This window comes from Octopus sinensis, linkage group LG7 (genome assembly GCF_006345805.1).
Source record: "Octopus sinensis linkage group LG7, ASM634580v1, whole genome shotgun sequence".
Lineage (NCBI taxonomy): Eukaryota > Metazoa > Mollusca > Cephalopoda > Octopoda > Octopodidae > Octopus > Octopus sinensis.
Window position 1 is genome coordinate 48,017,627 of NC_043003.1, and position 24,785 is coordinate 48,042,411.

Genomic DNA, 24,785 nt, shown 5'->3' on the forward strand with positions numbered 1-24,785 from the left:
TGCATTGCAACTGCTCTTTGGAAATGCATGAACAGTTGGCAAAAATTGCTCTATTTGTACCATTATTATCATCATCATTTTAACATCCACTTTTCCATGCTTGCATGGGTCCAACAGAGTTTACAGAGGCAGATTCTTTATGATCAGATGTTCTCCCAGTTGCCAACCCCATCTGTTCCCAAACAAGATAATATATTTCCCTATGGCCAGATATGTTCTTGCAGAATGTTGGAAATGAATGACACTGCTAGTATGACAGTGGAAATCATTTTAAACTATCACAAAAAGACACGTGCACACAGACACACAACAGGCTTCTTTCAGTTTCTGTCAACCAAATCCACTCGCAAGGCTTTGGTCGCCCCAGGGCTATGGTGGTAGACATTTGCCCAAGGTACCACACACTGGGACTGAATCCAAGACCACATGGTTGGGAAGCAAACTTCTTACCACAAAGCCAAATCTGTGTCTACAAATAGTCACACACCAGCACCTAAACACAATCACGCCAGTATGAGTAACACCATAGTTAAAATCACAGACTGTACAACTTTCAGTACTTGCAATCAAATTTGAACATCCCATTGTTTATGCATGTTATTTATAGGTTTGAGTGCTAGTAGTTTGTTGTTGGTAGGCATGTTTTTAATCTGGGCTTTTTTTTTCTTAGTATATTATTAATGTTAGTTTATAGTTAAGTATAATACATTTTATGCTCTATTTTATGCGTGACCCAACTTTTCGTCTGATATCACTTTTGGTCCAATGTCTTTTTGTCCAATGACTTTTTGTCCAATTTTAAATAAAGTCTTTAGAAATCAAAGTGAATGTCATGTGAATTCGAAGTGAACACAGCCTTCTTTTCTCATATCTCCAGTATTCTTTTCCTAGTTTTGTATTGCTTGAATGAAAATCGTAGATGTAATTACTTTCATCAACTACTTTTCTTTTGCATTTTCGTTGATACTATAAACTTGTAATTTCGGGATGGGTAAATAAAAATATGTACACTAAATTTGCTGTACACTCTATACACAGTACCATACTTAAAGGAGAGAAAGAAAAGGAGAAAGTAAAACTGTTAACAGAGAAGGAAAAAGAACGATAGTAACGATCCTATAATAAGGCTCGTTATAGTTCTGTGAATATATTATTAGAGATATTTCACCTTGCTTTCTAAAGAGTTTATTTAAAATTGAACAAAAAGTCGTTGGACAAAAAAAATGAATGAACAAAAGGACGTTGGACGAAAAGATGTGGACAAAAAGACGTTTGACAAAGAGACGTCGGACGAAAAGATGCAGCACCGTTTTATGAGGTTTTTAAAAATGCGTGCATCTATCCTATAGTTAGTTCATTTGTTTAAAGTTTGCTTTTCCATGCTAGCATGGGTGTAGACAGATATTTATCTGGGGAAGGATTTTCTTCCCACTGCCAACTTTTACCTGTTTTTTAAGTAAGGGATATCTTTATTTCACAGGTCCTTGAACAGGCAGAATGACTGTGTTAAGATCAGTACTGTTTTCCTGTGGTAGTGATAAGCATGGACTATAGAAACATGAATGTACATTTGTGCATGAGCACACATACATATGTGACAGACTTCCTGTAGTTTCCACCTACCAAAATCCCTCAGTTGGCACTGGTCGACTCAGAACTGTACTCAAAAACTGCTTGCATTTGTTACTGTATATGCATTTAATTCATGTAAAACACTTTGTGCACATGCATTATCATCATCAATAACATTTACTCCTTTAGCATTTAAACTGGCCATATCCGACCAAATTATACTACCTGATGTTCAAAGTGACCAGATCTGGCCTCTCACACCTATCCTGTAATGTAATTTTTAAACTAAACAATCACATTATCAAAATCTAGAACTTATAAGATAAAGCATTATTAATTCAAAACAATGTGAATAAATTACCATTATATTTGACAGAATAATATGAATGCTAAAGGTTAGTTTCCATATTCCATGCTGGCATATGTTGGATGATTTGACAGGATCCAATAGGTCCAAGGATTGCATTGTGTTCCAGTGTCTACTTTGGTATGGTTTCTTATTTCTTTATTGCCCACAAGGGGCTAAACACAGAGAGGACAAACAAGGACAGACAAACAGATTAAGTCGATTATATCGACCCCAGTGCGTAACTGGTACTTATTTAATCGCCCCCGAAAGGATGAAAGGCAAATTATTTCTAGCTAATTTTTTCCAAACAATGCCAATCAATAAAGTCAAGGCTCAATTCAGATTTCTACTGTGTTAAACTGATAAGGGATAAATTTTCCTCTGGAAAGGATGCTAGATTATGTAAATCTCCTTACAAGAGGTGGCGAGCTGGCAGAACCGTTAGCACGCCAGGCGAAATGCTTAGCGGTATTTTGTCTGCCGCTATGTTCTGAGTTCAAATTTTGCCGAGGTCGACTTTGCCTTTCATCCTTTCGGGGTCGATTAAATAAGTACCAGTTACGCACTGGGGTCAATACAATCGACTTAATCCGTTTGTCCTCTCTGTATTTAGCCCCTTGTGGGTAGTAAAGAAATAGGTATTTCGTCAGCCGTTACGTTCTGAGTTCAAATTCCGCCGAGGTCGACTTTGCCTTTCATCCTTTCGGGATTGATTAAATAAGTACCAGCTACGCACTGGGGTCGATATAATCGACTTAATCCGTTTGTCCTCTCTGTATTTAGCCCCTTGTGGGTAGTAAAGAAATAGGTATTTCGTCTGCCGTTACGTTCTGAGTTCAAATTCCGCCGAGGTCGACTTTGCCTTTCATCCTTTCGGGATTGATTAAATAAGTACCAGCTACGCACTGGGGTCGATATAATCGACTTAATTCGTTTCTCTGTCCTTGTTTGTCCCCTCTGTGTGTAGCCCCTTGTGGGCAGTAAAGAAATAAGAGGTAGTGTACTCACTAATGCAAGCTGATACACATCAGGCCTGCTACAAATTACAGCACAAGGTAATATAACTCTGTGGTTCCTACTATCAGTTAAATAGACTCAGCTATCAAGAATTAATCCTATAATATCTATTATAAATACCATCAATTCTGCGTAATTGCAGACTAGATAATTGCATAATCAGTAAATTGCATAATTTGTTTTTTAAACAGTGAACTATTTTAGCAGCAAATTGATGTAAAATTGATTGGCTTACTGCATACACAAATATCAATTTAGTTAAATGCATATGCAAATATTATCAATTTCAGCATGAAATCAAACACTTATTTAGTTTGATATAAATAAGGTGTTTTGGGAGCTTCTATTGTTATGGCACCAATCAGTATTTCGTGTTTACAAACAATCAACATCAAGAGTCAAATGTACTCAGGTTATTATCACCTTTCCAATGAATATAAAGATAATGAAAGTTCAGATTCTAGTACATTTTTATCTGTGTAGTTTCTATTGTGCAGGGGCGTGGCTTAGTGGTTAGGGGTATTCAGCTCACGAGCGTAAGGTCATGAGTTCAATTCCCCGGCAACGCATTGTGTCCTTGAGCAAGACACTTTATTTCTCATTGCTCCAGTCCACTCAGCTGGCAAAAATGAGTAGTACCTGTATTTCAAAGGACCAGCCTTGTCACTTTGTGTCATGCTGAATCTCCCTGAGAACTACATTCAGGGTACACATGTCTGTAGAGTGTTCAGCCACTTGCACATTAATTTCACAAGCAGGCTGTTCTGTTGATTGTATCAACTGGAACCTTGTCGTCATAACCAATGGAGTGCCAGTTATAGTTATAAAATTCTTAGATAAAATTTGTAGAAAAAGAGTTTGGAATCATGTGGCAAACATGATATTTTTTCATCTTCAAGTACATCAGTGGTTCTTAACCTGAGTGATAGTACCCCCTTGCTGTTAGTTTACAAGGGAATGGTAAATGTCATGGGGGGGGGGTTATGAAGGGTGGTGGGTATTTAGAGGGGCTTGTAAGTTTTTTTTTTTGTTTTGCCACTTCAACATGGCTGTTCTGTACAGAACTACATTTCTACCATTTTTTTTAACCTCAGGAGGACATCTCCAGCTGGTTAATGACACAACCTGTCTGACATATTACAAGCAGAGGAGCAAGCCCCGACCACCTAGCAGTGACAAGATCAGTATACCAGACTGGTTTCAGGGTATTTCCCTTGTCAGTACTGGACACCTGTCTGCTAGACATGGCAGTTGTTTGTCCTAGCTTGCAATATATAGAAAAACAACAGCCATGGTGAAATGGGAACAAACATTATTTTTCAGTATTGTTACTACTTACAACTCTTATAGAGATTTTAGAACTAGCTACTTTGCTTGTTGCAAAATCAGCAACTGAATATAGCATGTTTTTCAATATGTTGCGAGCTAGGCCAAATGGCTGCCATGTCTAGCAGACAGGTTTCCAGTACTGACAAAGGAAAATATCCTGAAACCAGACTGGTGTACTGGTCTTGTCACTTCTAGATGGTAGGGGTTCACTTCCCTGCTCATAATATATCAGACACAGGTTGTGTTATTAACCAGCTGGAGGAGATGTCCTCCTGGGGTTAAAAAATGGAAGTAATGTAGTTCCGTATGGAACAGCCATGTTGGAGTGGCAACAGACATTACTTTTCAGTATTGTTACTACTTACATTTCTTATAAAGATTTAGAACTAGCTACTTTGCTCGTTTGTAAGTTTTCTTAGAAATAAAATATTTAAACCAGGTACAATATTCCATTTAACTTTTTAACATTTCAACCAGCCATATCCAGTCAAAATATTCTACCTGTTTCCAGGCAACATGCTCAGCAATATTTCGTCTGTCTTTATGTTCTGAGTTCAAATTCAGCTGAGTTTGACTTTGCCTTTCATCCTTTCGGGGTTGATAAATTAAGTACCAGTTGCATACTGGGGTCAATCTAATCGACTGGCCCCCTCCCCTGAAATTTTGAGCTTTGTGCCTAGAGTAGAAAAGAATATTCTACCTGTTTCATGCTTAAACTAGCTAGATCTAGCTTCCATGACTTTCGGAAACATATTTTCATGCTAAGAGTTGCTGAAGTATGGAACAAACTGCCGGCATCAGTTGTTAGTTGTTGGAGAACTGCATCCTTCAAAACTTCCATGCTTCTGAGATTTGCCAACACTACACCTGATTTTCTCCCGTCCATACACACACTTCCCAGACATTTGTACATTACTGCATATGTTTTATACGCACTTTTGACAAGTTGTGGTGCACCTGAGCACTGTATACAATAATTTCATTATAATTATTATTATTCACACCTACACTAACGTATCACTTTACAAATAAACAATCATAGCATTGAAATCTCAAAACTGTCAAACAATGCAAGATTAATTTAAAATTATGTGAATGAATAAGCATTACATTTGACAGTGTAATCTGAATGCTAAAGGGTTAAACACATTTTCTAAATAAGTCTTTGTTGGGATTAGAATATGTGCCAGACCAATGTTAGAAAAACATGATTGATGATGCACCAAGGTCCAGTATCATTATCTTTTAACATCTATGTTCTATGCTGGCATGGATTGGTCAGTTCGACAGGATCTGACGAGTCCAAGGACTGCAACGTCTGCTTTGGTATGGTTTGTATAGTGGGATATCCTTCCAAATTCTAACCACTTTACAGCTTGTACCAGGTATTTTTATAATTTTTTTTTCTAAGACTTTATCTTCTTTAGTAGTTTCTATGAAAATTTAACATTGTCACTGGTGTAAGCAAATATTTAAAAAGCAGACCATGCTGGATGGGAAAGTATAAGGGAACATAGATAATAAACTACTGTACAAAATTAGTCGCTGCTTGATTAAAATAATTGTTTTAAAAATCAAAACACATGAAGAAGGTGTCTCTAAAACAACACTGGACGAAAGGAGTGCGTTGTTGAGTTAGAAATGGTTGAGAACCACTGAAGTACATTAACCTGTAATTAACCTAATTATTTGTTTCTAAACACACAGCTCCCCACCGACATATATACACACAACAGTTGTTATCATTGTGTAATTCAAAGTGTATGAAAGTCATTGTCAGAACATATGAGTCTAGCTAAGTTTGAGTAATTAGAAATCATAATTAGAAAATATAAAACAAATTCAATATCCTTATAGGAGCTAAGTCAAATGCTTGCCATGCTGATAGATAAAATAGGTGGTACTGGGTCAACCAGAAGTGAATTATGTGTACACAAGATGTACTTTTAATATATAACTCTTCTTGTTTTATTTAGGGTAGTGAGCTGGCAGAATTTGTTAGCATACCAGGTAAAATGCTTAGTGGCATTTCGTCTGTCTTTACATTCTAAGTTCAAATTTCAATGAAGTCTATTTTACCTTTCATCCTTTCAGGGTTGATAAAATAAATATCAGTTTAGTATGGGAGTTGATGTAATCTACTAAATCTCTTCCCTGAAATTGCTGGTCTTGTACCAAAATTTGAGACCAATATGTAAATATTTTATTCTTGTTTAATTAAATAATCATGCATGTGTAACATTACTACAATACCTTACTATTTTTTATCTTATAGTCCATGACACTTTGCAGAGCCTCTAAGACTGTGGAAGGAAGGAAAGGGGAAGATATTCTTAAGCATTTGGTATTCAGATTATTCTATCAAATGTAATGCTTATATATTCACATTGTTTTGAACCAATCACGTATTACTTCACAGCTTTGAGATTTTGATGTGATTGTTTTACCTTTAGAATAACATTGTGTTAGAATGACAATTCAGGGTAAGTGTGAAAGGCCAGATCTAGCCAGTTTGAATATAAAGCAAGTAAAACATTTTGGTTGGACATAGCTAGTTAAAATGCTCATGGGTTAAACCAGAAACCGGGCCCAAATGTTTCTGAGAGAGTGGATCTACTGAAGAACACTAAGGTACCAGGTGGTGGTCTTAAACCGGGTGACAAATTAAGCCTATCACTGAAGTAGGCTGTGGTGGGATTTGAACTCAAAATGAAAAAAATTTAGAACAAATACTACAAGGTATTTGGTCCAACAGCCTCACTGTTCCACTAATCTACTTCTTTTTCTTGTTTTAATAATTTTGACTGTGGCCATGCTGGAGTACTGCCTTTTGGTCGTAGATATTGACCCCTATTGACTCTGAAAAGATGACAGAAAAAGTTGACCGTAGCAGAATTGGAACTCAGAATGGAGAGAGCTGGGCTAAATAGTTCTGAGGTAGTCTATCCAACATTCTATCAATTTAACCAATTCACCTACTAACAATGTATAGCAATTTCTCAATTTATTGATTACTATGGGAAGTGAAAGTAATTGCTTAATTGCAATTAAGCCAAATTAACTGTAAAATGCATTTATAGAAACAAAAAAAATGAGAGAATTTAAGACTCGGGTGAGTTCTAAGGATTCTTTAAGTTTATACTTTAGGTAACAACCTGGTTTTTGTTACAGAATTAATGACAGAGTAATTTGTTTGATTGTTTGTATGTGTGTGTGTGTGTGTGTGTGAGAGAGAGAGAGAGAGTTCATCATCATTTAACGCTTACTTTTCTATGCTTGCATAAGTGACATAGAATTTGTTGACACATATTTTCTATGACCAGACGCCCTTCCTGTTGCCAACTTTATCTGATATCTCTCCATGGCAAGACATATTTTTTACAGAAAGCAGAAAATTAATAACCTTGCTTGTATGATTTTGCTCATTCACAACCATCATGTGATGACTAGGCAAAGGTACATTACACACACACTAACATATATATTTTTTCTTTTATTCTTTTTCTTGTTTTAATAATTTTGACTGTGGCCATGCTGGAGTACTGCCTTTTGGTCGTAGATATTGACCCCTAGACTTATTCTTTGTAAGCATGGTACTTATTCTATCAATCTCTTATGCCAAACCACTAAGTTACGGGGACGTAAGCACACCAGCATTGGTTGTCAAGTGATGATGGGGAGGACAAACACAGACACAAAAATATATACATATATATATATATATATATATACAATGAGCTTCTTTCAGTTTCTGTCTACCAAATCCATCCAAAAGGCTTTAGTTGGCCCAAGGCTATAGTAGAAGACATTTGGTCATGGTGACAGGCTGTGGAACTGAACCCGTCGTTGTCATCATCATCATCATCATCATTATTATTATTATTTAACGTCTGGATGCCCTTCCTAACACCAACCACTTTGCAGAGTGTGCCGGGTGCTTTTTACATGCCACTCGCATGAGTACATTCATGTAGCACCAACATGAGTGTCTCTTATGTGGCACCAGCACCTTAAAGAAAAGGCCTGTATGTATAGATATCAGTGAATTTATTTAGCTTGATGCGTCTTCTCGAGTACTGCAAACCACCACAACTCCTGGTCCCTCGTCATTTCCTCAGTGAGGTGCATCATCCAAAGATCTTTTCTCACCACTTTGTCCCACGTCTTCCTAGGTCTATCAACTGCCACAGGTTTCCTCTACAATTAGAGCTTAGTACTTCTTTATGCAGCTGTCCTCATATCTCTCTCTTTTACACACACACACACATACACACAGAAAAAAAAAACAGGTTTTTTCAGTTTTTGACTACCAAATCAATTCAAAAGTCTTTGGTTGGCCCAGAGGTACAGAAGATACTTGCTCAAGATTCATGCAAGGTTCACAGCTATAGAAGATACCTGCTCAAGTTTATAGAAAAGATACAGGATTATACAGTACGTATAAGGCAACCACCTAAGCTGCTGCCCATGATTCTGAGTCCCTGCCCTACCTGGTGTTGAAATTCCATGGTGCTAAGCAGATGAGTGAAAAATCTTTTCCTAAACAAGATGCTGGTTGCTTACAAGCATGGGCATCCTGTCAAGAGATTTTCCCCTCATCTGCTTAATAGTATGAAATCAGAGCAAAACACCAACTTTTAAAAGTTTGTCAGGATTCAGGTGTAACAGTAGCTTGTATTGAGCATTGTATTGAGGCATTTTTTATGCCTCCTTTTCAAGCCTAGCCAGGCTAATGGGCCCAGTTTCCCAGTTTCTATGGCATATGTGTTCTCCCCAGCTGGACGGGATGCCAGTCCATCACAGCATTACTCAAAAAACAGAAAGAGTGAGAGAAAGTTGGGGTGAAAGAGTACAACAGGGGTTGCCACCACCCACTGCTGGAGCCTCATGAAGCTTTAGGTGTTTTCGCTCAATAAACACACACAACACCCGGTCTGGGAATCGAAACCGTGATCCTCCAACTGTGAGCCCGCTGCCCTAACCACTGGGCCATTGCGCCTCCACAAAACCAATGCATATTTGACAGTTAATTTTGTTACAGTTTAGCTCCAATTCAGCTTTGACTGAGAAAACCTATGATCAAAAGTATTTCATCCTGTTTTTCTTTTAGTGACATCTAGCGCTACATTATTTAATATGCCCTTTCAAATTTAAGACAATCGTCTTGATTTGAGGAAAATTTGGCTGGTATTTCCAGCAGGTTAAACAATGACATAGATACTTCCTCATTGGCTTACATATGTTTAATATATCTGGAAACCAAAATATCTTTCCCTGATATTCTTAGAAAATTAAAACTATTCAGGAAGAATAAATTTGTAGTTTACTGCGTAAAAAATATTCAAATAGTTAAAAAAAACAACTCTCATAAATTTTTGTGCTTCTTTCCTAGACAAAAAAATAAATAAATAAAAATAGCTTGAAACATCAGATTTCTGTTCTTAAGAATTTTATGAAAAACTTTCACTTTCAATATGTCACAGTAGCTTAGCATAATACTAAGAATAAGTTGGGATACAGAGCATTTTAAAAATGGACACATTAAGGATATAAGAAAATACACCAGCTTGTAGGTAATTTGGAAGTATTACAGATCTCAAAACAGATATACCTTGGAATTGGTTGAAGAGAGAAACCAAGAGCTTGTAATTTCCTAAGTTCACATAACACTTGGATTTTTGCCAATGCAAGAGATTTACTTCATTTAAAATACCTCTTTTGGTTTTTTTCAACAATACAGAGGGAAGACTAATAGATATGATACTGCTTAGTAAATTGAACATTACACTCAGTTCCTGAAAATACTGCGATACTTGAAACTGTAAATATCTGTAAATAGCTTCAAGACCCTACTTTCATTTTCTAACAGTTAAGAATTACACTATTTTTAACATATAATATTATATATATATATATATATATATATATATATATATATATAATATATATATATATATATATATATATATTTATCCCATATTTATACACAAGGGGCAGGAACAGGCAGTTGATTAAACTGGTCCCAGTATCAGGTTGGTACATATTTTATCAACTCCCAAATAACAAAACACAAAACTGACCCCTATCAAGATTTAATCTTTAGAACACAAATGGGACGTAACTAAATAAAATACCTTTTTTATTTGTTCACTACTGGTTCTGTCTTCCAGTGCCATAACAATGCTATTAATATTAATTAATAATGATAATTATTTCTTTTATCAACCACTAAAACCCCAAGATGTTAGAGATAGTACCAAGGATGAAAAACAAAACATAGGGTGGTGGTTTTGCATTAAGTAAAAAGGAAGTAATACTCATAGATAAAACGGAAAAGATTTCCAATGGAATAGGGATAGAGGAATCATCTAGGAGCAATGAAGAAACCCCGCAGACCCAGGATGACCCTGATTGTCAAGACTAAGTGTCCTCTTTCAGTTATATTTCCTAGCATATAAGCTCATGCTCAGATTGGCCCTTCCACTTGGGTTATGCTTGCGACTTTTAGGGACACCCTCATCCTCATTATCATCATTTAACATCCATTTTTTATACTGGCAAAGGTGGGATGGTTTGGCAAGATCTGATGAGCAGCAGGACTGCATCAAGCTGTAATGTCAGGCTTGACATGGTTTCCATGGCTAGTTATCCTTCCAAACACCATTTTACAGAATGTACTCAGTGCTTTTCTCGTGCCACCAAATGACTTTCAAGACAAGAAAAGAGCAGGAAAAGGAGAAAGAAAAGCCCTGCCTCAACTAAGTGGGAGTAGAGGAATATTTGAGAGAAGGAGGTAGCTTCATGCCAGGAGTTAAGAGGCTAAAATATAATAGAGGGACAAGCACAGGTGTCTTGCTATAGAGAGGATACACGACTACTCTACAATATATAAGGGAATAGCTAGAAAGAAGATAAGATGATAGTGATGGGGTGCCAGGGCAAACCCTCAAAGGACAAGAAGGTGAACATAAGATAGGATATGAACTGTGGATTAGTAAGAGAAGGAGGGACAGCTCAACAAATTTATGGGAACGCAGAGCCTCCCACCTCATTCTCATCATTCATCTTCAACTGAAACTTGAAGAAGAGCATGAAGGTTTGGCTAAAGAAGAGATAGCCTGACCTAAGTCTTTTCAATTATGTCCACTGTATTTGTTTAGTTACAACTACAAGATAGAAAAATAATGTATTTCCCAGCCTAAGGAATGTAGTAATGTGGTCTTTACAAAAGAGTCAAGCAATAGCTGGATTCTTTCTACATGCATTAACAGCTGTTTAGTATTAACTCCCTAAGTAAGCAGGGCTCAAGTACAGAATAAGTGCATGCACAATGGTTACCTCACTGGTGAAGGTGTGTGGCTGAGTGGGTAAGGTTTTAGGCTCAAGATCATAAGGTTGTGAGTTTGATTCAAGTGGTGTATTGTGTCCCTGAGCAAGACACTTTATTCACATTGCTCCAATTCACTCAGCTGGCAAAAATGAATAAGTTTTTTTTTTTTTTTTCAAAGGGCCAGCCTTGTCACATTCTATATCTTGCTGAATCTCCCTGAGAATTACATTAAGAGTACGCATGTCTGTGGAGTGCTCAGCCACTTGCACATTAATTGCACGAGAAGGTTGTTCCATCAATCAGATGAAATGGAAACCTTATTGGTCATAACTGATAAGCATTAGGCAACAAATTTATGAGGTGGGTAAACAGCTGAAACTAAGTGAGTCAAACCAATACATGTCTAGTACTGGTATTACTTAACAGGTACTTAACTGACTTAGAGGAATGAAAGTCAAAGTTGAACCTTAGTAAGATTTGAAAACAGAACAAAGAGAGGCATTTAGACTGGCTTTTCACAACCATATTTGTAGCCATTCCAATTCACTTGATTCTTTTCTCCAACAATGAGCTCTATCCCAAAATCTTAGAACCTGCTTCCTCCTTTTTCTCTTGAAGCATATAAACTTATTCAATTTTTATAAATTTATTAAGTTTGCAAAAGTGCTACAGCTGTCACCACCATTACAACTATCACCAGAACAACAATAAAAGCTAATGTAGGAACCACTATGAGGTTCCTTGATCTGCTAAAAACAGCAGCTAAACTGAATTCAAACATGCCCTATCTTCTCAAATAAAGGAGGACATATACTGCAAAGCATTTTATCCAACACAGTAATGATTCTGCCAGCTTGTTGCCTTAATAAATAATAATAATAATAATAATAATAGTGATAAATAATAATAATAATAATAATAATAATAATAATGATAATAATAATAATAATCCTTTCTACTGGAGGCTCAAGGCCTCATATTTATGCGGCAGGGACTAGTTGATTACATCGACTCGATTGTTTCACTGGTACTTAATCTATTAACCCTGAAAAGATAAAAGGTAAAGTTGACTTTGGAGGAATTTGAACTCAGAGCATAGCGATGGGTGAAATACCACAAAGCATTTCGTCCAGCATGTTAATGATTCTGCCAGCTCGCCACTTTAATGATGAATATGATGATGATGATAAATGTACAAGCTCCAAAAAAGATGAGATTGCATGAATGTGGAGAATGAAGAAAGTAACTGTTATCCTAGTAATTGTTGGGGCATTAGGAACATTAACAATCAGAAATTAGTTGGAGAAATTGGGATTGACATGAGTATAGAATATGCTCTGAAATCTGCTTTATCGAGGACAGCGGGGATTTTGAGACTAGTAAATTGATGTTAAGTGTCGTGGAAAGAGACCCTGTGAGACCCTTGACAACAGGTTGTTGTCCATTCTTACAGAATCAGCCAATTAACAATAGCAAGTGAAATAAAGAGCCCTGAGAAGAGAAATGTACAATAACAATAAAAATAATATGATCTACTAAAGGCATAAAGTCTGAAATTTTGAGGGAGGGGGACTAGTTGATTACATCAACCCCAGTGTTTCATTGGTACTTAATTTATTGATCCCAAAAGGAAGATAGGCAGACTTGATCTCGGCAGAAATTGAACTCAGAATGTAGTGACGGGTGAAATACAGCGAAGCATTTCATCTAGTGTGCTAACTATTCTGCCAGCTCATCACCTTGATAATAATAATCCTTTCTACTAAAGGCACAAGGCCTGCTTGAAATTTTGGGGGAGGAGACTAGTTGATTACACCAACCCCGAAAAGATGATAGACAGAGTTGATCTCAGCAGAAATTGAACTCAGAATGTAGTGATGGGTGAAACACAGCGAAGCATTTCATCTAGTGTGCTAACAATTCTGCCAGCTTGTTGTCTTAATAATAATAATCCTTTCTACTAAAGTCACAAGGCCTGAAATTTTGGGGGAGGAGGAGACTAGTTGATTACACCAACCCCGAAAAGATGATAGACAGAGTTGATCTCAGCAGAAATTGAACTCAGAATGTAGTGATGGGTGAAACACAGCGAAGCATTTCATCTAGTGTGCTAACAATTCTGCCAGCTTGTTGTCTTAATAATAATAATCCTTTCTACTAAAGTCACAAGGCCTGAAATTTTGGGGGAGGGGACTAGTCGATTACACCGACCCCGAAAAAATGAAAAGCAGAGTTGATCTCGACAAAATTTGAACTCAGAATGTAAAGATGGATGAAATGCTGCTAAGGGTTTTCCCTGGCATGCTAAACGTTCTGCCAGTTCACTGCCTTGATAATGGTTACAAATTTTGGCACAAGGTCAGCAATTTCGGGGAAGAGGTAAGTTGATTCTATCGACCCCAGTACTCAACTGGTACTTATTTTATTGACTCAGAAAGCATGAAAGGCAAAGTCAACCCAGGCAGCATTCAAACACAGAACACAAAATCGGAAAAAATGCCATTAACTATTCAGCCTGGCACAGTAACGATTCAGCTAACAATCATAATAAATTAGAGTTGTAAGGTGGCAAGCTGGCAAAAATATTAGCATGCTGGGCGAAATGCCTGTCTTCCACCGTGGTTGGCTTTGCCTTTCATCCTCTCGGGGTCGATAAATTAAGTACCAGTTGTGTACTGGTGTTGATCTAATAGACTGGCTCCCTCCCCAAAAATTTTAGGCCTTATGCCTAGAGTAGAAAAGAATAAATTAGAGTTGTTTGCAGTATCTTTGCCCTTCTCCTATGTTAGGGTGGGATAATTTAAGGAAAGTAAAATGAAGTGTTATGGAAAAGGTAATAAATGAAAGAAACAAGTACAGGCAGGTAAGGTCATAACTGCTGTACACATGGTCAGACTTCTAAAAAAACGTGACCACTAATCGAGGTGTAAGTGTGTGTGTGTGTGTGTATATGTGTGTTGCCTTCTTTTAAGATCCTTTGTTTCCACAGAGGAAGACAAACAATTATTATTCTTATTATTGAAAATGTCGTACAGTATTATTATTATTATTATTGTAGTTGCCATCGGCACTATCATACTACTACTACTACTACTACAACTACTACTACTTTTACAACTATTACTATCACTACTACTATAATGGCTATTAATGATGATCATGATGATAACGAAGACAGAGAAGGAGGAGGAAGATAAAAAGGAGGAGAAGGAGGAAGCAGAGGTAGTAAAGGACAAAAAAGGGAGAAGCATATAAAGAAGGGGAGGTGCTGAAGGAGAAGAAGAAAAAGCAGAATGACACCACATACAATAAAATCCCAGCCAGAAACGTGACCAGAAAGAGACATTCCAAAGAAGGAAGCAAGTAGACCAAAGAAATCACCAGTACCAGAGCTGAAGGGGAGAACTGATGGTGGGAGTAAGAACATTATGTGAAGCAAAATGTCTCTCTCTTCCTTCATATGCATGCAACAACCATAAGCTTCACCACTATCGCCATGGCTACTATAAAAACTATAACCACCAATACCACCACCACCACCACTACCTCCTATATTTACAATCATTTTGATCACATGTACCACTAGTATCATCACCACAATGACCAGATACATTCAAATCCACCACCACTACTACTATTACCACCAGCACCACCACCACCACAACCACCACCACAACAACCACCACCACCACTTTCACACCTGAACTACATCACCGGCTACAATTACAACCATCATAATCACATGTAACACCACCATAACCACCACCACCATAATCACCAGCCTTAGTAATGATGATACAATGCAAAATAAATATTTGGCAGAGAAAAGAATAATAATACAGACTACAATAACAAACTTCCATGTCATCAAATAGTGTCATATTTTAAGTAAATAGTAAGACAGGCCTTCATAGCTTCCAAAAGTGGGAAGAGTAAGCAGGGAGTCCTCGCTTTAGATTGCTTAACTTGCCATGGGTTCAGGCAATGTTATAAGCCACAGGTGATTTTTTTTACTATTTTTTTAAATATTTGGAATGAATAGTACAACTCTCAAGGAAGAAGGGTAACCTGATAATGGTTAAAGATCATTTCACCTTCACCTTCACATGTCCACAGCCACAATAATGATTCCCAATGACTCAGCTTACCTATAAGGAGGTGCTGAAAAGTTTTTGGGCTTTGGGTAAAAGAAAATACAGGAAGATCAGTTTAATTATACAGTGGTAGATACCATGAGAAAAACCCTCATATTAGATTTTAGTACAAAATGCACACTTGTTTATATTGCTAGCAGTTCAGCAAAATGAACTGATAGTAGTTACTAGGCTTGAAAAAATAAGTCCTGGGGTAAATCTATTTGACTAAAACCCTTCAAGGTGGTGCCCGAGCATGGCCACAGTCAATTGTTTCAAACTAGATAAATGATAAAAGATACAAGATAATGCCACCTAAAATACAGTATAGCAATATAAACAAATGTACTTTTTGCACCAAAAACCAATATGAGAGGTTCTCTTATGGTATATACCACTGTATAACTTGTTCTAACAGAACAACCACATTTAAGTAGGGATAAATATTACTGCTCAGTATTAACACTACATAGGACACTTATATATATTTCTTAACAAGCTCACTGGCTATCATGACACCAGTGGCTGTTCTGGCACTGTTTTTCCTATATATCATTGGTGGGAATGGGGAGATGAGTCACTGCTATCTCTAGCAGTCGAGTGTCCATCACTGATGAGACCTGGGAAGGTCAAAATCATGTGATCTGATGGTATCAGTGCTGGAGATAGCAGAGATTTAGCTCCTCATTAGAGATATAAACATGCCTGCATTCTGAACCAAAAACCAATATGAGGGTTTCTCTCATGGTAACTACTGAAGAATAGTTTGTTCTAAAGGAACATCCATGTTTAAGTGGGGATAGATATTCCAGCTCAGTATTAACACTGTCTCTATCGCTAATATATATCTACCCAAAAAGGGCTCAGCAAATGATAACAATGTCAACGATTAAGTAGAGTGACATATATATATATAATGTCAGTGACCAGTTTATATGAGTACACCACAGGATTTTGTACTATTAATGAAAAACTAGTGGAATATCAGTAATCAGGTGATGGGAGTTTAACAAAATGCTTCCATACTGTTAACTCTGAAAGATAACCTTAATTTTCATTGCTATGCACTGTGTGTAAATGTGTTTGTCAGTAATTGTATGTATGTGTTGTTTAAATGGAAAATATAATGAACAGTGAGGCTAGACAATGTCAGATACTAGGAAGCAGATAAACAGAGACTATGAACTGTGTGTATGTGTGTGTGTGTGTGTGTGTAATATTTAATATAACAACCAAAGTATAACATAATGTTTCAAAATTCAAGTTCATTCCACAGCATGGCACCTTTGGTAAGTATATCTTCTAATATAGCCCCAGGTCAACCAAAGTCTTGTGAGTGAATTTGGTATGCAGAAACTGAAAAAAACTCATTGCATATATATCATGATCATATAGTGTCTGTTGTCCATGCTAGCTTGGATTGGACAGTTTGACCAGGGCTGATAAGCTGAGGGGCTGCACCAGACTCCAGTCTGATTTGGCATGGTTTCTACAGCTGGATGTCCTTCCTAATGCCAACCACCCTGAGAGTGTAATGGGTGCCACTGGCATGATATATATATATATATATATATATATATATATATATATATATATATATATATATATATATATATATGTACACACAAATATTAAAGGAAATAGAGAAATACAATTGACATATTAAACATTCATTTACATTATGATTTTGATTTTGATTTTTCCAGTTTCAGCTTATGAGCTGTGGCCATGCTGGGGCACCGCCATTTGGTGTTGCTACTTGGTTTCACTTCATGAAGGCTTTCTAGCAGCTGCTATTTGGTGCATGAGAGAGTTCGATGCAGCTGCCCTCATCTGCCCCTCCTGCCGTGAAGTTGGTTCATCTGGGACACCTGACAGGAAGAGATCCAGCTTCATTTTAAAGACATCTGTATCCACCCCATGCAGGTCTCTCAGGTTCTTCGGGAGGATATTGAAGAGCTGTGGGCCTCGGAAGCCCAGGCTATCACAGAATCTTGTCCTACATCTTGATGGCAAGTTTGGAGTCCTAGGCACCACGCAGTGGCGCCCAGTTCTGGCATTTGCGTAACTCTCGATGCCAAAGTTCAGGACACTTCCCTCCAGGATCTTCCAGATGTATATTATGGCATATCTTTCCCGCCTACGCTCCAGGGAATATAATTTTAATTTCCTGAGTCTTTCCCAGTAGCTTACATTCTGCATAGAGGCTATCTTCTTCGTGTAGCTACGTTGGATCGCCTCGAGCTCTGTGATCAACTTGACACTGGATGGTGACCATAACTGAGAGCAGTAGTCAAAGTGGCTTAGGACAAGTGTCCTCCAGAGGACCATCATGGTTTCTTGTTCTCTTGTTCTAAAGGTTCTGAGGATCCATCCGGCCAGTCGTCTACATTTCATTGCCAATTTAGCAACATGTACACGAAAGGTCGCGTCATCACTCATGTAAATACCTAGGTCACGCACTGATTGTGCCTCTGGGATTGCTATTCCTCCGGGTCCAGTGTATTCATTGGGTATTGCATTTAGTTTTGCATGCTGATAGTATAGAGCTTGAAACTTTTCAGCATTGAACTGCATGCTATTCTTTTCGGCCCACTTGTATATTTTGTCTAGCTCACATTGCAGGTGTTTAGTGTCCTCAGGGTTCTGTATTGCCTGTGAAACTTTTGTATCATCTGCATAACTTGTGATCGTGGCTCTCTGCGTGGCTGAGGGCATGTCTGAGAGGGCCATTATGAACAGTAGTGGTCCCAGAACAGTGCCCTGCGGAACACCGCTCACTATTTGCGTGTTAATGGAAGTGGCCCCATTGGCCACCACCACCTGACTTCTATCTTTCAGAAAGTCATGAAGCCATTCTCCCAGTTTTCCAACTATGTTGAGATCACGCAGTTTGTGACATATCATTCCATGATCGACTTTATCAAAGGCCTTTGCAAAGTCGAGATATATCACTTCCACATTTGAGTGGTTGAGCAGCCGTTTCAGCACCCAGTCATAGTGTTGTAGGAGCTGAGTTAAACAGCTTCTCCCTGGTCGGAAACCATGTTGGGTGTCGGGCAGCAAGTCATTTTCTTCAAGGAAGGTGATCAGCTTCCTTCTGACTATTCGTTCCATGACCTTGCTGATGTGTGAGGTCAGAGAGATAGGTCTATAGTTCTTGGCTTCCGCTCTGCTACCTCCTTTATGAATGGGGCATATTTTACCTTCCTTCAGTTTTCTTGGAAGTTTGCCAGCTGCAAGGAAGCTCTGAAAGAGGAACTGCAGTGGTCTTGCTAGGACTCTCTTACATGCTTTTAGGAGGATTGCCGGGAATCCATCGGGGCCAGTAGCTGAGTCTGTTTTCATTTCATCTATAGCCTTGATTACATCGTCTTCCTTTATATCGATGTAATCTATCGTCGCCGCCTCTGATTTTATATCTGCAGTGGTAAAAAAGTCAGTTGGATTGGTGATTTGGAGATGCCCAAAGGGTGGAGTGAAAACACTCTTGAATTGCTCATTCAGTATTTCACTTACCCTCATTGGTTTTCCTGTAAGTGTGCCATCCTTTTCGAGGAGTGGCCCTATTCTACAGTGCACCGTAGCTGTTTCTTTGGCATACCTGTAGAAAGCTCTGGGGTTAGATTTTATGTTGTCTATAGCCCAGGCTTCTTTGTCTGCTCTTTCCTTTTCATGGGAGAGTTTCAGACATTTTTCGATTTCCAACAGTTTTATTTTTAGGCGGGACTTTTCACTGCTTTCAATCTGTTTGTTTAGGCGATTTGAAAATTTTGTACGCCGTCTCATTAGAATTTTCCTCTCTCTGGGGATTTTGTTCTTGTGTACAGTGGCCTTTCTCTCTGGGACATATTTGTAGCATATGGCTTGCATTACAGACATGAATTGTTGAAGTTTCACGTCGATGTCTGGCGAGGAGAGACATTTAGGCCAGTTTTGTTTGAGGATCTCTTTCTCAATTTGTTTCCAGTTTGCCTTATGGTAGTTCAAGCTGGAAAGATTCTGGGGGTTTCTTGTAGGCTGCATGTCCGTGCTCTCTTTTGGCCCGTACATGGTCAGCTCTATCATGTTGTGATCCGAGAGTAGTGTCGGTGTCACTTTCACATTATGGATGAGATCCATGTCATTTGTGAAGCAGAGATCCAGTGTGTTACCTGCCCTGGTTGGTTAGAGTATTACCTGCTCCATGTACAGGGTGTTGATGAGGTTCAGGAGGGACCTCGCCTGTCCTCGTTCACATCTTGTCATTCCCGGGAGAGAAAGGCCCTCGGGCCATCTGACATTTGGCAGATTGAAGTCTCCCATAAGAAGTACACTTATGTGTTGTTCTAATGTGGTTAGAACTTCTATTTTTATAAGGCAGTCTTCAAACTTGCCCACATGGCTTGGGGCATCTGGAGGGCGGTATGTAGCACACACAACTACATCAAGTTGCCTAATATGTACAATTAGTGTGTCACACACCGAGTTTGAGTATGACAAGAGGACCTGGGGTGTGAGGTCCTCACGGATGTACATAGCAACACCTCCATGACTCCTTTCTTTCCTGTCGGTCCGTAGTACAGCATACTGTGGTATGTGTAACTCCGCATCTGCTATATCCGGTTTCAGGTGCGTTTCCGTTAGTGCTATGCATAAGGCTTGATTGCATGCAACAAAATCTCTCAGGAACGGGATTTTTGTCCTGTTACTGAGTGTTTGCAGTCCTCTGATGTTCAGTAGGAGCATCGAGGTGAGGTGTACGTTGTTGCCGGTGGTGTCCATCCTGGGTCTGTTTGCTGTGGTGGTGGTCTGGTATATAGTGGGTAGTCCCACCTGCGGGCTTGGGTTGATGAAGCCAGGTCAGCTGCTGTACAATCTTTTGTGCCATGCACAAAAAAGATTGTTGCTCAGCAGCTGCCCTTTCGACAACATCATGTTGGTGGTTTGTGGCACGCACAACATCTGCGTACCTCCGCTTTGGGGCAAGTGGTGCGTGGTCCATCCCTTTTCCTTGTGTTGATGGTTTGTCCATCTGCCTCGTGTCTCTGTGGCAGGGTCCCCAATGTGCAAAGCGGCAGCCTGCACCTTCCTTTCCATGCCAGCAGGAACCTCTCAGGTAGAACCTACACACCTGTGTGCGCTGTCCGTTTCCATCTTTTGCGGTTCCACTTCTACTCCTGGTTTTTTCACCCTTTGGTCCTGCTTGAGCTTTTCCTTTAGCTCTACCAGCCCTTCTTTTAGTTCTTCCTCCTCCCTCTACCTCTTCACCGGATTCTCCGTCTCTATAGCCTTTGCTGCCGGTTGGAGAACTTGCACCTGGGTTCACTTCCCGGGCAGGTTTCTCATTCAAAACCTCCTCCCGGGCATCCACCAGGTGGGGGTGACTTATAATAATATACTATAAAAAGATATAATATAACAAATAATTAAAACAAATATAAATCTAACAATCTGTTTCAACTCATAACCACTAGTGAATTTAATAAAAATTCCATGCAAGGACTATATATGTATATATATATATACTGGATCACTGAAATCTAACAGGTTTTTTCGCTTTGTTTATTTTCTCTTATTCCTTTCTGTTGAAGAGTGCTGGCTAGAAATGTAAAAGACTTTTTCATTTTTCCTGAGGGTCAAATTAATATACTTGCTTGTCTTAGTCTTTTGTTTTTCTATAAATTTCAACTATATATATATACACACACACACACATACATATATACATACACATATATATACACACACATATATGTATGTATGTATGTATGTATGTATGTATATATGCATGCATGCATGTATGTATATATGCATGCATGTATGTATATATGCATGCATGCATGCATGTATGTATATATGCATGCATGCATGTATGTATATATGCATGCATGCATGCATGTATATATGCATGCATGCATGCATGCATGTATATATGCATGCATGCATGCATGCATGTATATATGCATGCATGCATGCATGCATGCATGCATGTATGTATGTATGTATGTATGTATGTATGTATGTATGTATGTATGTATGTATGTATGTATGTATGTATGCATGCATGCATGCATGCATATCTACAACAGGCTTTGTTCAGTTTCTGCTCACCAAATTCCCTCACATGGCTTTGGTTGGCCCAGGGCTATAGTAGAAGACACTAGCCGAAAATGCTACATAGTGGGGCTGAACCCAAGTTGAGAAGCATACTTCACAATCACACAGTCACACCATAAATAGTGAAATACATAGCATCAGTGATGTGATACAAACTATTAACCGTTTGGCAGGTTTTCTGAAATCCTAACAACTTGACCAGCCATGCTAACAAATAAATGACTGCTCCCACAACAAACCAAAACAAAACAGCACCATATTATTGATAGAGCCATGCTAAAAGAAAATGGATGTAAACAGAAAATCTAATATTAACTTCTGAGATCTTTGTCTAAATATGGCAAGTCAAAGTAGACAGAGGAGTATCAATAATGTTTAAAGAATTTTCTTTCTTTTTTTTTTTATGGATTTCCTGAATTCTCCAATGGCAAAAGGAACTGTGCCAGATATCATTCTTTACTAAGTGGAGAGGTTCACTGAGGTCCAGTCATTGATGTGGTAGCTTTTGTGCCTCAATGACCCCGAGAGTTCTGCCAGCAGAATGCAAGCTGAACAGGTCAAGGGATAGAGACCAGATTAGTATAAACCAACACTCCCCAAAAGTAAAAATGGGTTTGTACCTCTACTAAGTTAAAGTGCAAAGTTACAGATGCATCAACAACAATTCAAAACCAACAAGGCCTGAGAGAGGAAGGTTTTTCTTCAGAGAACTGTGATGCAGTGTAGCAAAATCTAAAAGGGAGGCAGGAGGGAGGACATCCTAAAAACAGCTGAAAGCAGTATACTGCAGCAGAACTGAAAAAGCAGGAATCCAGATGGAGCAATGCAGAAAAGACAGTCCAGAGTCAAGAACAGTGGAGAAGTGCCATCAATGCTCCATAGACATAGAATGAAGACCTTACGTAAGTATGAGGAGAGGTGATTTCCTAAGACCCTTAGGAGGGGTTCACTGAATTCCCTTTCTCCACATGAGGGTCTATATATCATATAATGATACACACACACATATATGTATACATGTTATATATATATATATATATAATTATATACAAGGTGTTATCAAAAGGTTCCCAGACTAGTTATGTTTAATAAAAAATAACTTATTTACCTAAGTTTTAACATCATCTTCTTTGAAATAGTCTCCTTGTGCAGCAATATACTGGTGCCAGCATTCCTGTCACTTTTGGAATCCAGCCTGGAAATCATTTTCTGTAAGCGTGTCAAGGACCTTCTGCAATTATCTCTGGATCTAGACAATGGTATTAAGATAGCAACCTTTGAGCTGCATTTTCATCTTGAGGAAGAGATGGAAGTCCACAGGTGCTAAATCTGGGGAATTGAGTGGATGTGGAAGTGATACCATGCTGGTTTTGGCAAGAAGCTCACAGGTAAGGAGAGCTCAGTAAAAAATCCAATTCTTTGCACTCTTCAGATCCAGTCGCTTTCACTGAATGTCCTCCCTTAAATGCTTCAAAACACCACAATAGAACTTTTGGTTGATGGTCTGGCCCTGGGAGAACAAATTCTTGAGGCACAATACCACATTTCCAAGGGTGATGTTTGTGGCAAGTCTTCCAGATCGCTCATCTTCCAGGGATGTTCTTCAGATTCTGAAGAGCCCGTGCTGCTTGAAACATTGTGTACAACCCATTGCCTTGTCACTGTAAGCTTGCTGAAGCATGATCAGTGTCCCTGTAGCAGATTTTCCAAATTTAATGCAAAATTTCATACTGGCTCTTTGTTCTTGAGCTTGACAAAATTGCAGACTACAGCATACACGTGATCACAAAAACACAAATTTCACAACTTCCAAAGTAAACACAGCAATATCACTTGGCACACCACCTCATGAAGGTCACCGCTAGCGCTCAGTGTGTATGCAAGCATGTACTGCAATCTGTTGGTGCTCTACAGAACTAGTCTGGGAACTATAGGATACTGCCTTGTATATAATGATATGTATGGTTTCAAAATCCATGGTAGAGTATACTGAAAGACCTAACATGCAATATATTCAGAATAGAATTATCTATTATAGTAATTAGCATCTCAGTAGGGGCTGAAACCGGACATGGTTCCTCCTGATGATGTCTTGAGCTAACTGGATCCTATAAAGAAGCTGTTGTGGTAGCAGACCACGAAACATGGTTGAAATTCCTCAGCCCCTCAAACTTAATCTCTACTTTCAATGAGCAGGTTGTTGATAATTTTAGTAGTTTTTCTCTCTCTCTCCCCAAGTCTATCTCAGCTGAGGTTTAATTTGCCAAGAGTAATGATCTCTCAACTCGGCCAAAAGCAAAAACCCTCAGACCACTAAAATTATAGAGGGGAGTTAAGATGGTCAAGTAGATAGCTTTTGGAGTCATAGATGACTCAGCAGAAATTCAATGTTGCAATGTTGAGTTGAAGCCATTTCATATTCCCTGGGGTTGTTCCATACATCTAGTTTATGTAGATATGTATGGTTAATAATACCCCACAAGGACCAATCCTTGTTGTTGTACGCTAGCCTGTGAGCCTCAATGACTCTAAGAGCTATGCTAGGTCCCTATGCTGGACAGGTCAAAGGATAAAGACTAGTCTAATATGGCTTACTGTCAGATGCTGTACAATAGTGAAACAAGAAAAAGATCATGAAGCAGCTAGAAACTGAGAGACATATCAAGTACATGTGAATAGGGAACACATGCAGAGAACAATAACATAATGTTAGCCTGATGTGGATGAAGAAGGCTATGTTGATGGTGGTGATGATGATAATGATGTAATTATTATAAGTACAGTTGTGACACTTGTGCCCCGTGCTAGTAGGGTGCTAGGAGCACCATCCAAGCATGATCGTTGCCAGAGCAGCTAACTGGCTTCCATGCCAGTGTCACGTAAAAGGCACCATTCGAGTGTGATCGTTACCAGCGTCGCCTTACTGGCACTTGTGCCGGTGGCACGTGTAACAACA

General features: G+C 38.6%; 1 protein-coding gene and 1 long non-coding RNA gene across 4 annotated transcripts in view; one reads left to right on the forward strand and one right to left on the reverse strand.

The window, feature by feature from the left end:
• Positions 1-24,785, reverse strand: part of LOC115214090 (S1 RNA-binding domain-containing protein 1-like) — a 257,151-nt gene that overhangs the window by 111,942 nt on the left and 120,424 nt on the right. The gene's annotated exons all lie outside the window — the stretch shown is intronic.
• LOC118764232 lies at positions 1,983-17,249 on the forward strand. The gene is made up of 3 exons (XR_005000027.1): positions 1,983-2,047; positions 4,463-4,465; positions 17,202-17,249. It is a non-coding gene; the product is annotated as an uncharacterized LOC118764232 (long non-coding RNA).